The following is a 17,030-nucleotide window of genomic DNA, read 5'->3' as shown; positions in this document are numbered from 1 at the left end:
GGATCATGTAACTTGGTTCACAACAACATTCCCATGCCTACTAGGACTACAGACATCTACCCATCGATGCCGGGGGGGGGGGGGGGATATTTGGACATGTGTATAGTCCATTTAAAATCCAAAACTAACCAACCCAAAGCATTGCAGGTCTAAAAGTATGGATCATAGGATCATCCATTCCTTTTTGGGCAGGGGAAGCAGCCAAACACTGCCCAGGGGGACAAAGCCTGAACCTCCCTGCCACACTGCTATGGAGATCACGCAGGGGGATGCACTGGCAGGAATTAGACCCACAAATCCTACAGCTCATCAAGCATGAAGTACCCCCAAATTACTTAGTAATTCATCTAGGATCCAACGATTTGGTAACTCCAAACTTAACTAGCAAAAAATTCATACAAGAGATTCAATGCAGCTTCCTGCGATATAATGCTCTTCTCCCAAATACTAAACTGGTGTGGTCACACATTCTACCACGCCGTTATTGGCATGGAGCTCCATTGAACAGTGGAAAAAAGATAGACAAGAAACGTAAAAGAATTAACAAAAATATCTCAAAATTTGTCACAGAAATGGGTGGGGGTGTAATTTCACATGCAAACATATCCGTTGCTAATCCGGAATTGTTTAGATTTGATGGTACACACCTCTCTGAGCTTGGCAACAGAACTTTCTTAAATAACATAAAAAGTGGATTGTGGTCCCTCATTCAAGGGAAGGGAAAAGTATCCCTTAATGTAAAGTAATGGAGGAACATCATATCGATGTCTGTGGCGGGTCCGGAGGGATGAGTGGGAGGGTTGCGAACACATCTGGCTCGTTGTTTCCCTGCCCAGCCATCAGACAAGTTGGTGGGCACATTGTTGGGTAGACAGGTTGTCTACAAAGTATCCAACCTATGGCAATGTGTAATAAAAGTCAAGTAAAAAGTCAAGTAAAAAGTTTTCGATTGGGGTCGTAGCCAAGTCTGCAGGCTTGGGGCCCCCTCCACCTCTTGTAACAGGAGGGGAGGCTTAGTGCTGGAGTACTTGGGTGTAAAAGTACTGCTGACCAGAAGCAATCTCCGGAAGTAGGGTATACAGATGTGCTCGCAAATCTCTCGGTCCCTAATGACTAGTACCTAAATTTGGGATCTCGGGCATCTGTGACCAACACAGGGCCACTGGTTTTGCCCGGTACTTATTAGTCGGTAGGCCAGCTATCCCTCCTGGACCCTATTTTTTGTTTGTACATTTATGCAATGCGGCCATTTAATGCCAATTCCCTTATGTCCATCACAGTTATGAGTAATGCAAGATTGTATATGTTTTTGTTCAAGTCTTTAATAAATGTAATGAAAATTATGCAGCTGTTGTCTATTGTAAAGCTGGCAACAAGGAAAGGTCATGATGACCGTATGTGTGAAAAGAATCAAGTAACAAGGCATGTCAGGTCCTGCGGGGCAGTGATTACCTGACTGTTCAATTAATTACCTGTGTGTCATTAAACTTTAGCCACAGTTGTATCCGGTATAGGATTGTATTCCGGAAGTCAGGTGGATGTATCCATGCTACAAAAGAGAAATCAGAGTTAATTATATCTACGTAGAGTATCAGAATAACAGATTCGTGATAACAGTCAAAAATTGCAAAAAAGGAGTATATTTAAAATTTAGTCTGTCCGTCTCGCTGTTATTCTATTTGTATGTAATACTTAGGCTTCCAAAAAATATCTCGAAAGGCCTTTGCTTTTGCAATATATTTCATATACCAGTAATAACTTTCTGTGACTTGAAGAACCCTTTGAATTTGATGTCAAAAGGTCAAAGGTCAAGATAAAAAAAAATTAATACATTGCGTAAAATGGTTTCCAGAAGATTACTATAGTTTAATTAATTTGAGATTTCTGCGAAATATTACATGAAAACTTCCATTGATTTAATTAAATTTGAATTCATAGGTCGAAACTCAATGTCAGAAAATATATCGATAAATTGGTTTCAAGATGATAAATTTAGTCTTCTTTGAGCTTTTGCAATGAAATTTTTTATCGTAACTTTTAATGATGTAAATAATTCCCCTAATTTTGAGGTCAAAAGCCAAGGTAAAAAATTAACATATTGCCAACAAAGGGTGGTATTTAGAAAATAACTTTAGCTCTTTTTCGGCTTTTGCAATGTTACTTGATATCATCATATCTTCATACGACTTAGAGGAGAGTCTCATAGATTTTGCAATACACTCCGGATTTTTAATATGAATAGCAACCAATGGATTTTTTTCTTAACTAATGATTATTAATCCCCTTTCAAGAAACTTTAAGTACAACCAAAGGTATCCTTGTATTTTACCCTGCATTTGACATTGTTCTAGCATGAATAATGCTGTCTGTAGCATGTTATTCATGTTTTATAGGCGGGTCCAGATAATTGTAATAGATACAGAAGAAAAAGCATAACTAGAGTTGTATTGGTAAAGCTCCATTTTATTTCTGATCTTTTTAAGTGTGCAAATTCCTATCAATGATATGAAAATACACTTTTTCCAATCCTTTAACTATTTCCTTGTATTTAAGTTCTTGTTCAAAGTACTCCCAAGTTAAGAAATCCTCGTTCATCTCCGTATAATGAAAAAAGAGAATATGAATAGGAAATCGCCCGGATAATAGATAATGAAGTGTGTAAATCATACAAATGAGTGTAAAAGTTACAAAACAAATTTAAATGAACTTTTAAATTTAACAGAATTAAGGTGTAAAATATACAGAAACAAGTGTAAAAGTGTAAAAACTTACGGATTAAAGTTTTAAAATTACAGATTAAAGTGTTAAATTAAGAGAGTAAGGTATTAAATTTGCAGATTAAAGTGTAAATATTACAAATGAAAGTATGATTTTTACTGATTAAAGTGTAAAATTTGCATAATGTGGTTTTAAAGTAACTATCAACTTCAAAGATTAAAATGTATAAATTACAGATTAAAGTGTGAATTTTATGGGCCAAAATGTAATACATATTTTCTTATTGAAGTTTTTGATTTTCAGTGTAAATTTTACAGCTTATAGTTTGAAAATAAAAAAAGGATTGGTGTGATCCTAGTACGCGTCCGCATAAGCCAGATAAGCCATGAAAAGACTAATGTTTTTGAAATCATATTGAACTTGTTTTTATGATATTTTACAGAAAAAAATTAAATATATTCATGTTTAGAAAAGAAAACATTAAATCCAGTGCTTTGAAAATATTTAATATCATAGTTTTAGAATACTTTTATGTAATTTGCATTACATGTAATATCAGAATCTTCTTTTAAATATTGTTTCAGTATATTTCTTCTTTTTTTCAAAACAATTGAAATATCTTGTAAAAAATGCAATACATTTATGAAACATTTGAACAGTCTATCCATAAATCATTTTAGAAAAATCTTATTGAAACTTTTGTAATTGTTTTTAACCTGAATTTGTTCAAAATGACCTTTAAAATCATTATCAAAGAGAGGAAAGTCAAACCAAGAATGGACATTGAAGGTTCACAGGAGAAGGTGTGTCATCCTACTCTTGTAAATTGAAACATGTTTCAGAGGCTGTGTAGATCTTGCGATGCAAAAAAAAACCGAATGCAAAGATATTTGAACAAATGAAATGCTTTGTTATATTTCTGCTAAATCCGGCGATCGAATTTTTATACACGTAGACAATTGAGACGATATGAGATGAGAGCCCCCCTCCCAACTTTTTTTTGTAAATGTTTGTAAATACCTGTTTCTCATATCTAAGATGTAAGACATTACACATGTCATTATAACAAAAAAGAAGCAAATACGCAAATGTCAAATTACATGTTCAAGAGACACTGTGACGAACAAACGGGAAAATTTACAAAAGTGGAATTTTTACAAGACACATGCAAATTTCGATTCTTGAAAGTATTAAGAAAATTACAGGTTTAAGAACCTAAAAAATCTACTTTTGTGGAGAAAAATATAAGTAAAAATAATTTAAGTTTGCCCCAACACGAAAATATTGCTTCACTTCTTCCTCTTTAAGGTATGCATGCGCAGAAAAGTTGAAGTTACCATGGTGTCAATTCTATAGATATAGATGTTGGATGACCGAGAATTTTGATATAATCTTCAAAAGAGATTATCAGAACTTATTCCTTACTTTTGATTGCTCTAATTCAATGGTGTTTACAAGTTGCACGCTAAAATAAAAGACACATGACCTTGACATTGTTGACATTGACGATAACAACCACGCCTTAGATACAACTTTTCTTTTTCCGGCACTTACATTTGCAGTCTTTTCTTGCTTTTACCGTGCGGTTGAGATCTCAAAACTTCGCCTTATTCATATTTCTCATTAATCTTTAGCTTTATGATACAATTTTCTTAAAAGAAACACATGATATTGACTCACTATGTATCTTTACATTTAAAAAAAATAGAAACAAGATGTGTTTGTGAAACACTGATGCCCCCGTATGGCAGCTTATGGCAAAGGTTAAAGTTTCTCAAATGCAAGTCAAAATCCAGGCCAAAAGATAAAAAAAAATGTCGGTACCCAAAGAAAGATCTTGCCTCGAGGAATATACCTGTGAAATTTGAAAGACTTAGCTGCAACTGTTCAAAAGTTAGGGCGAAGGTTAAAGTTTTTTAAAAGTAAGTAAAACGTCAAGGTCAAAGTGGTTGGTATCCAAAGAAAGGTCTTGTCACAAGGATTACATATGTGAAGTATGAAAACCCTAGCACCAAACATTCAAAAGTTATGGCCAAGGTTAAAGTTTTTCAAAAGTAGGTCAAACTCCTGTGTCAAGGTCAAAGTGGTTGGTATCCAAAGGAAGGTTATGTCACAAGGATTACATATGTGAAGTAACAAAGCCCTAGCATCAACCATTCAAAAGTAATGGCCAAGGTTAAAGTTTTTCAAAAGTAGGTCAAACTCCTAGGTCAAGGTCAAAAGGTCAAAGTGGTTGATATCCAAGAAAAGGTCTTGTCACAAGGATTACATATGTGAAGTATGAAAGCCCTAGCACCAGCGGTTCACAAGTTATGGCCAAGGTTAAAGTTTTTCAAAAGTAGGTCAAACTCCAAGGTCAAGGTCAAAAGGTCAAAGTTGTTGGTATCCAAAGGAAGGCCTTGTCACAAAGAATATACATGTGAAGTTTGAAACCCCAAGCACCAACTGTTCAGAAGTTATGGCCAAGGTTAAAGTCTCATAAAATTTTGCAAATGTGGGTCAAACTCCAAGGTCAAGGTCAAAAGGTCAAATACGATGGTACCCAAAGAAAGGTCTTGTCACAAGGAATACACGTGTGAAATATGAAAGTCATAGCTCCAACCAATCAAAAGTTATGGGCAAAGTTAAAGTGTTGACAACAGACAGACAGACAAACAGACAGACAGGACAAAAACAATATACCCCCGGGATCTTTCGATTCGGGGGCATAAAAATCAATGATATAATATTCGTATTCTCTGCTATTTTGGACATAAAAGTTGGACAATCAAAACCTATTCTGATATTAATTATGTTTTAAAACATGCTAAATGTATCTCACTTTAATTTAATTATAACATAGTTCCTTTAATTATAATTTAATTATAACATAGTTCCTTTATAAAGATCTCTAGACTTTTTATATCCTCAAAAAACTGCTTGAACATTGCAAACTCTTTTTTTTAATTTGTCTTTCAAGTCTTTAAAAATATATAGATTTGTACAGTCCCACAAAAAATGGTCTTCTTAACTTTTTGTCAAGTAACAAATGCTACTTCTGGTGGCCGGTTATAATGACTATCATCATCGTAACAGTAATGAGCGGGGAATTCAAAATGTTTCTAAAATCAATCGCCGACAATGTCCTATTTTTATTTCGGCAAACCTTTGAATTACTTCAGGGTTAGAGACTAATCACTAATCATTCAAGACACTTTTCTTTTGTAAATATATTTTGAATAAATTGTAAAAGTTTGCAAGCCTGGGATATTCGAATTCATTCGTATGTTTAACAAATTCAAAGTTTTTCTATCCCAAAAAGATGATGTTTTGAACACTCCCTTACCTTTTGGATTAATTCATCCTTGGATTCACAACTAAATAAACCTTAGCTACGCCACCGCATTAAATTCATGAAACTTTTTATATTATTAATTGCAATAAAAAAGAACAAGGCTCCAAAGTTTTTTTTCTTTAGAAATAATAAAAGGATTAAAGAAATTATATATAAATACAATGATCTGTTCACTTTCTCGTTCATTTAAACAAGGCTTTTAATATGCAAGAAATTTTTACAAAGTAATGTTTAACATTTCTTGAATGTTCACAACCATTTCCACAATTATCTGAATAGAAGAAATAAACAAATGGAATAGTTGAAAACTGAACGTAGCCTATGATATTTTGAATGCGAGAAAATACAATCATTAATCCTGTCTCTGGATCTTTGCTTACTCTCTGCAATATAATTGTTACAGTTGCTGAAGCAAGAAATATCACATTTGCAAAAACATTCACAAAGAGAACACAAGACATTTTAAAAATTACTTTGGACTTCACCCAAGACGACTTAAGCACACTCTACTTTACAAAATGGAATATAAGCATTAATTAAAACCACTGTAATAAACTCTGTGATTATTGTGAACTGAAACACAAATGATTTACTGTTAAAGTGTCCTTGTTGTAAAAGAATTTTGCCTCAATGTAAAGTAAGCCTAACCCACCCAGGGAGGAGTAAATCCAGAGAGTCAAAGAACAACATAAAACAAGACCCGTGGTCATATGATTTGTTATATTCACAGGATCAAAAGTACATCCAAATCTGAGAACGGTCAGAAATAAAAAGTTAACCATGAAGCAGATATAAGCATATCATTTGAGAACGTTAAACATGAAGTATCGAAGAAAGGCAGAAAACGCAGAGGAAATCATTACGAGCTTTAACGTACCAGTATACTTCAAAGTTTGTAAAGAAACGTATGTAGTGGAATGTTATAAAACATCAGTAAAGGCTGGACAAGCAATGGCGGTGTAGGTTGGTGTGTGCAAACTTTTCTTTGTTCTTATTCTCACTATTGTTATCACAATTCCGATCCAACCACACCCTCCTACGACCAGAGATATTACGTTAAGCACCAAAAAGACAGTTCCCTCATCGTTGTCCAAAAAGAAAAATTGCAAAGGTACAAATTCAATGGACGACAAATTTTCTGTTGAAGCAACATCCGTGAAAGCTGCATTTGAAAGAATAAATCTCTGGTCTTCTGCCTCACTAATGTCATAGCGTGATGTTTACCTTAATCTCAAGTAAAGGTTTCTGCCTGGATCTCCTTCCTTAATAATATTTATATATGATATATTCATAACCTCATTTGATTCATAAGGCAAAAATCAGTATCAAAAGAATATCACTGAATATGTTTCAAATGCATAAAGCCATACCAATTTTTATACATCAGGACACGTTATCTGCAATAACTGTAATTCTATATTTTGTTAGGCTGATAATCAACAAACTTAAAGATGTTTTACAATATTTATTAGCGATTCTTAATCTATTTTGCAATCCATTATAATCTGAATATCAAGAACCATATCATTTTCATGTGAATAAGAGAAGGCAATTTATGCTGAATCACTAATGCTAAATTCAGGTAAATAATTCTTCTATTAGAGTCAACGCTTAGACCCTTCTCTGACTTGGATCTATTATTTTTTTTTCTGTTTGATAAAGAATGATTACATACGTAAGCATACATTTAACTGGGGGTTAGATGTGTACGTACTTTGATATTTTGGTTTTCAAAGAGATGTTTCAATAAGGAGCTTGCATCCTTTTAATATCAACTTTAGACTACTTAGTACTTTTGTAGAATCAGAGTGATTTTCAACAAAGTGATTTTGTTGATGACCAATCACAATACATGAAAATTCCGGAGTTCCATTTTTATTGAAGATACAGTTGTCTTTGATATCAAAAAGCCTAGTTTGTTAAATTTATCAAGAGGAATTGTTGTATAAAGTGTAGAAAAGTCCTGCGTTTTGATGTTACTGACTTTTGAAAAATTTTGCGATTTTAAATTTTCTAAACGTTCTTTGGAGTTTTTGAAAATCCACATTTATATTTTACACCACTTCTCGAACATGCTATGACACAGTACTTCTGGAGTTTCTCATTTATATATAGTAATGAAAGGGATTATGCAGAGCATTTGCTGGACCCTGCAATGTATCTTTATAAGGAATTCAATGAAGTTTAAGAATACAGTATAGGTAGAGTAGATCAAACTCACCTTCATCGACTGGAATGTTAAAAATATTAAAGAGAGCAATGTGATTTTAAAGAATTTTATCCTTAGAAAGTGAACTTTTATATAAGATGTAGAATTAAAACCAAGTTCTTCTAATGTACGGTTATAATAATGAGCCTTGCAATATTGTTCTAAGCCTTGTATGCTGGAACAATAACGTATTGTTCGTGTAGTCTTTCTTGTAACACCTTCGATTAAGTGAAAACGGAAGGATAGATGGTTCGCATATTGCCTTTTAACTTTCTAACGCGAAAAGAACCCTTGTATGGAGTATCACAGATTGAATTATTCATGTATGCTACACTGACATAGTTCCAGTTGATTGCGTTTTGTTACAGATAATTAAGGAATTGTATTCTCATTAATGTTTTTAATATAAAGAAAAAAGGACAATACACAAGCCACAATAAAAAAAAATTAAATTTCAGTGTAGTTTCTTTGTAACCATTTAACCTTCTTTGCCACGCATGGTCACCGATTTATGAAACTTTGCCCATTATTACAACTTGACACCAGAAACATATATCAAAATCTCCTTGCTATGTGTCTTGTTTGCAAAGACAACAGCTGGAAAATTTTGAAAAATTGAGATTTTCAGCTATACTTTAAATCTTAATTGAGCCTTAGAAACTTAGAACTTAGAAAAACAAACAAACCATTCACACAAAAACATGACACCTTGTTGCAATTTATGCTATGAAGAAACTATTCAGAATATATCTGTAAGTAGGTGGTTATCATAGGTACATTTGGAATATATTTTAAATGCTGAATAATGCTTGAAAACAATATTTTCTAATGAACAATTCTCGAATGAGACGATAAACAACACACAATCAACCAATCAATAAAGGATTTATAGACCCTTAATGTGAATAATTTTTTTAAATATTTTTATATCAAATGTTTTATTTGTTCACTTTGGGTAGCACATTAATACGGAAGCCGGTTGGTGCAAGGTAGAAAAAATATTTTAACTGGCGGCCGCCAGATAACTTTCTGGCGGCGGCCGCCAGATAAATATTTGGCGGCCGCCAAATAATTATGTGGCGGCCGCCAAATAGTTATCTGGCTGCCGCCGCCAGAAAGTTATCTGGCGGCCGCCAGATAAGTTGTCTGGCGGCTGCCAGATAAAATATTTTTCTACCTGGCACCTACCGGCTTCCGTACATTAACCCTTAAAACCTTCTTTAAAAATAAATTTCTTATCAAAACGAATGCACACACGTTGCATACACAATTAACGAGTTGAAAATAAACAACAAAAGAATGCTTCGTGTTCTAGTATTTGTATTAGAGCAAATTATTTTCACATTTGTCTTTTCAATTAGATCTTGCCTTGGTTTAGGTCTGTGAGCCTCGACTCTAAATTTCAGTACAACAGCGTCCCTGAAAATCCAGAGTAGGTACCGTGGTGTATCGATGTGCCGTGTTCACTTTCAATTTTGACATGGTCGCCTTGTTCAGTTTAACTATAACCGTCCTGCTGATTTGAGTCCATGAACCCTTGATATTGGATATATGTGCTGACCCTACCTGTATTTTGTTAACTTTTATATGAAGCCATGTTCTAGCAGAGGACAGAGAATCGAGTGTAAACATGTATGTTCCCGCCATTGGACAGACGAACACCCCAGTTCTGTCATCGTATCCGTTACCATCATTTGTCAAAATTCCGTCATAAACAACTGTCTGTTTGTCTCCAACAGTGACCACTTTAGATTTGACATAGACAGAGAAACTAACTCGTTGAGTTGGATTGAAAAGAGCTGCAAATACGTAAACATTCAGGGAAATATTTTTTGTAAAGCATGAATTACCGTCAGCATTTTTTTTTCTATAATTGAAAGGGGAAAATAGCTAAGAATGGTCATTATGAAACCTTTTTTTTAAATAATACCTGGAGCTGATAATTTGATTAGTTCCTTTAAGGCGGTAGAGTCCAGGGTAACAGTAGCTTTAGCATTCTTGTAGATCAAGGACTTCAAGGTGTCAAGATTGCCCGACAGTGCCTTTTTCTCTCCAATCACAAAGTAATAGAAATTACACATTAAAACAATTAGGATCAACATTTTATAATTTTTCATTGGCATCTTTTCAATTGAAATGCAATACGGATGCTTTATAAAATGTTAGATTAAAGTGGTTATACATATACATGTATATATTTCAACAATCTAGCATCTGTGACATAAAACTCATGCAAATAGATCATCAGCATATACCAGATATAGAATTACACAAAGAGAGCGATTACATGATGGTAATACATTACACCGGTCACGGTAGCCTAGTAGGAGGACGTTCGCTTCATGATCGGGAGGCCCGCGTTCGATTCTCATATATATATATATATATATATATATATATATATATATATATATATATATATATATATATATATATATATATATATATATATATATATATATATATATATATATTAGGGATGTCAATTTTGTCAATAATTCATATTCGAATATTCGATGAAAGTATTCGAATATATTCGAATATTCGATAAAATAAATAAAATCTGTTTTATTTCAAATATGCATCATCCTACTCTCGTAGGTATACTTATATAGGAAGTAAAATTGTATGAAGACTTTTGTAGGTGTACAATAAGAAATTCCATTTGATATTTGTCAATGTTTGAAATAAATAATTGCTTTAAATGTAGAAAAGTATAATTTCAACAAAGGAAACGTGTATTTAAAGTAGCCCCACCTGAGGAACCAGTCGTCTCACAAAAGGCAAGATAGCCGTAACGGTATACTGTTCAGATTTCAATACATTGTAAGTGTAATAAATTACAATTATCTGTCTGATAAGAGATATGATTATAATCTTTGATACAATGTAAACAAATATTTCCATAGACAATTTTCCTAGGTAATTAACTGTTTTCCCGATAATGAATATAAATTATGTACAACCCGAGATAATCAAGTAATTTACACATTTATTCTGAAATTAAGCCCTTTACAATATTAATTACAGATTAATTCTATCGGACATTCATTCAATGATCAATTAATTTTATTTTGATATACTCTTCACGCCTTTTAGATATTCTTAGATTTCATTTGTTGTCCTCGATTCTAGAACCGATCGTATCTATAACTAATAAAAGCTATGAAAGTACGTTTTGTATTATACATAAAGCATTATTGTACAATTCTTTACAACACCTTACTCAAAACAAAATACATGTAATTTAGAAGATTTATAAGATAAGAAAGTAGTGAAAGAAATCAGGCGATCGAAATTGATCGCTAGTAAATTATACAGGAATAATTCCAGCACTGTTCTAATCAAAATTTATTAATCACAGTAATCTGAAAACACCGAATATTCGAATCTTAAATTCATATTCGAATATCAACTCATCGAATGAATATTCGAATGTTCGAATATTCGTTGCCATCCCTTATATATATATATATATATATATATATATATATATATATATATATATATATATATATATATATATATATATATATATATATATATGCAGTACCAGAATTGCCAGTATTCTGATTGACAATATCTATGTGATTTTTGGAGACCAGGTCTTCCAACAATCTATTGGAATTCCCATGGGTACCAATTGCACCCCGTTATAAGCAGACCTATTTTTGTATTCATGTGATGCAGAATTTGTTCAAAATCTTTTACGTGAAAAGAAGAAAACATTTAAACACTTGCTGTGGCCTTCAACTCGACATTTAGATATATCGACGACGTATTGTCAATTAACAATGGTTATTTCCATTCTTATGTCGACACGATATATCCCAGTGAGCTTGAGATAAAAAATACCACAGAGTCTGACACATCTGTTTCATATTTGGATATTTCATTAGAAAAAGACGTCAATGGTAATCTAACAACAAAGCTTAACTAGATGCTGTCATAAGACAGTAATACCCGCACTTATGTGTTTGCCACTAAATGCAGGCACGTAGCATCAGGGCCTGCCCCCCCCCCCCCACTTTTTCAAAACATAACTTTTTACTATGGAAAATGTTCATGAAAGGATGGTTGTCTCCCCCCCCCCCCCACTTTTTGTTGCATTATAGTCAAATAAAGGTAATGTAGTAGTGTATATATATAATTGGGGTACTGAAAGAAGTTGGAACCCACCCCACTCCACCCCACGAAATAGGATTTTTGAGTTTTGAAAAAAAAATTTTTTTGGCTTGTCAAGTTTTTTCAGGTGAGTTGATTTTTTTTCTCTCTAGCTGCCCCCCCCCCCTTTTCAAAAATGTTGCTACGTCCCTGAAATGTGCTCTGACTGCTCTCCTTCAAATTCTGGTAACCAGGGAAGAAGCACACATTTAAATCGAGCATAAAATGCTCAGGTGAACATTCAACCCATATGGGCCTCTTATGTAAATCAGGTGCGGATTCAGGAATTTTTTCCAGGGGGATCCAACCCAGAAATTTCTTGACAAACCAAAAAAAAAAAAAAAAAAAAAAAAAAAAAACCACTTAAACTCCTCTCCCAAATGTGAAAACCTATTTCATGGCCGTGTGTGTGTGTGTGTGTGTGGGGGGGGGGGGGGTTGGCCGTTCACTTTTTAAGCTTCATATGTATAACTTTTCATACCAACTTAACAGGGGTCCGTGTTTTCTAGGAAGGGAGGGGGGGGGTGTTCCAAGGTCACTTTTAGTTGCTTTCGTATATAGATTTCGTATAAAGGTTCCGGACCCCCTCCCCCTCTAGTTCCGCGCATGTAAATATTTCATTACCAGTCTGATATTACCTAATAATGTAAATTCTGATAAAGAGAATTTTTGAAAGATTTGTGTAAAAAAAAAAGGGGGGGGTTAATTTTCTACCCATCATTGGAACTTCTTGAATTCATTGTCAAAACAACAAATATTATTATTTTAGTGCATAACTTTTTTGATGAACTTAAAAATAAATTAGATGCCAAAATGACAAATTACGCAAATTGTTATCAGTATTTGGGTAGGACTCGGAGAACCCCTTTCCAAATCTTGACCCAATCAAAAATCAACCCCCACCCACGATTCACCTGTTTTCCTGTCATATTTAGAATAGATGACACAAACTTATGAAAAAAAAATTGTATGTAATTATAATATAAATTTTACAAATGTACACCTTTTTTGGAAAATTTCTAGACTCGTGCATACGTCACACTGCGAGCACTACTTTTACCGTTATCATTATTGTTTTGCACATGGTGTATGTACATCATTATTACCACTGGGATTATTAATATTTAGTGTGTGTTTTAAATGGATTTATTACTCTATCAAGTTAACAGTACCTATGGCGGTAAGTACATTATGAATAATTATATTATTTTAAAGGTTTAGTAAAGAACGGGGTTTGTTTGTTGTTTAACGTCCTTCTCGAGAATTTTTCGCTCATACGGAGACTCCACCACTTGCCGGTGGAGGGCTGCAAATTTTAACCACGGGACCTCGGTTTATACAGTCTCATCCGAAGAACTGGTCTCCACGTCCCGCAGTGAATTCGAATCCGCGACGTAAGGATCAACTCCTTACTCCATGACTCTAGAGCAGACGTTCTAGTACCCACTGCTCCACACAGGTGACTAGAACGGGGTAAAATAATCGGAAATGAAAATGGTTAGGGGCCTATAGGTGGAAAAGGGTCAAAGATCATTGGAATGCCACAATTATACAAATTACACAATGAGGCATGTTCCTGGGGTCATTCCTCTCGTTCTATGGAACCGGAAACAATAAAATAGCTTTCATTAGAGCAAAAGCCCCTAAGTCATCTTTGTATTATTTCATTTCATTTCATTTTATTCAGGTAAAAATATCACAGAATGTCATGATTACACACATTTAAAACATTACAGATTAGCCTACTAGTAGAAAAAAAAACCAACCAACAGACATTATCTCAGCACTATGCTACTTAATAAAGATCTAATTGAGCATATACATGTATTATTATATTAGTTACATGACATACAGATGATAGGTATTACCTAAGGATAGCCCATAAAAGCTTTTTTTAAAATCTTATTTCCAGTGGGGTCCTTAAATTACAAATATGTTAGTAACAAAAAAATTACATTAATATTACTAATGGAATTTAGGCAGGGTACTTGAATGAATATAGCATAATGCTTTGAAAAATGACATGTCTCTCATTACACATTTACCTTAAAAATTATCACAATAATGCTTATAAAACTAAAATAAAATTAAATAGAAATAAAATGATATATACATGTATTAAAAACATGGTTTAATCTTAATTGTTTAACTCTATTTTCCACTCTTGACATATTCAGAGAGTCTAAACACACTAAATAGGATATATGGGGTCATGACCCCCCAGAGGTCATTCCCAACCCCTAAAACTTCAAATGATCATATACACTGTATCTTGAAAATGGTTGAAAACTCTTCCCTTAACCATATATAATATTGTCCCTCGAGTCATTATGCATTTTAAATGGTATAAAGGTTATGACCCTTGAAGTCATCCTCACCCTGAAACTGGAAATGATCACAATATGACCTGCGTCAAAAGTGTGTTAGTGTTAATCTGCTTGACATTTTATTCAGGACCCCCTAGGGTCAGTCCACCCTCCTAGAATTAGAAAATGAAAATCATTCAGAGACCATTATACTTTGTGTACGTGTACATTTTTGTTATTCACAGTTTATTTTATACCAAAACAAGTTATAAATAATTTGTATAAATAAACGAGCCTGGGGCTGGGAAGCTGGAAAAGGGGAAGCGGTTATGTCTGCATGGTCTTAAATGTTGAAAACTCCTAAAATTTGTGAATATTAACCCGACCGTTTCCCACTTGTCATCATTATTTACTAATCTTCTCACACCATACATGTGTCTTTATTAAATCAATAGATCAAAGACTTTTTTGGTCATATGCCTAGCTCTCCCTTGAATCAGGAATGGTGATATAAATATTTTAAGAATGATTAAGAATTAAAACAGGTCTTGCACAATCTCTTAAAATTGATTAAGCTCTGCAGTTGAATTAGCTATACTGGTATAGCTTGGTTTTGCTATTCAAAACACTTGATTTAGCTATTTAATCATGCTTTTTTTTAATGTACATTTTTATCAATATTTTTTTACCTTGACCTTTCCTTTGACTTGACCTCACTTTTCTTAAATTTGTGTCAAAATTCATAAATGGGAATATACACTTCTCCAGAACCACTGGGCCAATTTCAAACAAACTTGCCATAAAGCATAATTGGGTAAAGGGGGTTCAAGTTTGTTCAAATGAAGGGCCACGCCCTTTTCCAAGGGGAGATAATTAAGAATTGGTGAAAATTTGGTGTCATCTTTTAAAAATCTTCTTCTCAAGAACCATTGGGCCAGAAAAGTTGAAACTTTTGTGAAACCTTTGTTACATAGTGTAAATTCAAATTTGTTCAAATCATGACCCTTGGGGGTAGGGTGGGGCCACAATGGGGGGTCCAAGTTTTACATAGGAATATATAGGAAAATTCTTTAAAAATCTTCCTCTCAAGAACAACAAAGCCACAATTAGTCATATTGATATGGAATCATCCCCAGGTAGTGTAGATTCAAATTTGTTCAAATCATGACTCCCTGGGGGTAGGGTGGGGCCACAATAAGGGGTCAAAGTTTTACATAGGAATACATAGGAAAATTCTTTAAAAATCTTCTTCTCAAGAACAACAAAGCCACAATTAGTCATATTGATATGGAATCATCCTCAGGTAGTGTAGATTCAATTTGTTCAAATCATTACCCTTGGGGTAGGATGGGGCCACAATGGGGGATCAAAGTTTTACATAGGAATATATAGAAAAAATTCTTTAAATATCTTCTTCTCAAGAACAACAAAGCCACAATTAGTCATATTGATATGGAATCATCCTCAGGTAGTGTAGATTCAAGTTTGTTCAAATCATGACCCCTGGGAGTAGGGTGGGGCTACAATGGGGGATCAAAGTTTTACATAGGAATATATAGGAAAAATCTTTAAAAATCTTTTCAAGAACAGGAAAGCCATGATTAATCATATTGATATGGAAGCATCCCCAAGTATTGTAAATTCAAGTTTGTTGAAGGCATCCTCCAGTAGTAGGTTGGGGCCATAATGGGGGATCAATAAGTTTTATGAAAGGAATTATATAGGAAATAAATCTTCTTCTCAAGAACAACAAAGCCATGATTAGTCATTTTGATATGGAAGTATCCTCAGGTAGTGTACAAACAAGTTTGTTCAAATCATGGACCCCCCCCCCCCCCCCCCCCCCGGGTAGGGTTTCAGACATATTTAAAATTCCATTTTAAAGAACAGCAAAACCATGATTAGTTATATGAATAAAGCAGCATCCTCAGAAGGTTTATATTCAATTTCATTCAAAACATGGCACCTGGGGGTAGGGTATGCCTAGAACAGGCAATCAAAGCTTTATATTTGAATATGTAGGAGAAAAAATCTGCTGATGAAGAACAGCAGAGCCATATTGACTCGGTGAGTGTTGTGGCCAATGGGACTCTTGTGTAAAATGTAGGAGGAGTTCTGGGAACCAGGGTCTTTTTGTATAAAAAACGTCATTTTTTGACCCCCATTTGACCCCCAGGGTGAAAATGAAAATTCCGAAACCTTACTGCACATCTACATGACACCACCAACCATCTGTCAAAAGATGATTAGGCTACTGTGTAAAATGTAAGAGGAGTTCAGGGAACCAGGGGCTTTTGGG

At 34.0% G+C, this 17,030-nt stretch overlaps 1 pseudogene; it reads right to left on the bottom strand.

Annotated features, from left to right (window-relative positions):
* Window positions 1-9,663: 9,663 nt before the first annotated feature.
* On the bottom strand, window positions 9,664-10,384 carry LOC133181628 (complement C1q-like protein 4; annotated as a pseudogene).
* Window positions 10,385-17,030: the final 6,646 nt, after the last annotated feature.

Source organism: Saccostrea echinata, unplaced genomic scaffold (assembly GCF_033153115.1).
Source record: "Saccostrea echinata isolate AGI-Se365-2 ecotype Australia unplaced genomic scaffold, CSIRO_AGI_Sech_v1 ptg000001l, whole genome shotgun sequence".
Taxonomy (NCBI): Eukaryota; Metazoa; Mollusca; class Bivalvia; order Ostreida; family Ostreidae; genus Saccostrea; species Saccostrea echinata.
Note: the sequence above shows the minus strand (reverse complement) of the source record. Positions and strands in the feature narration are given on the sequence as shown.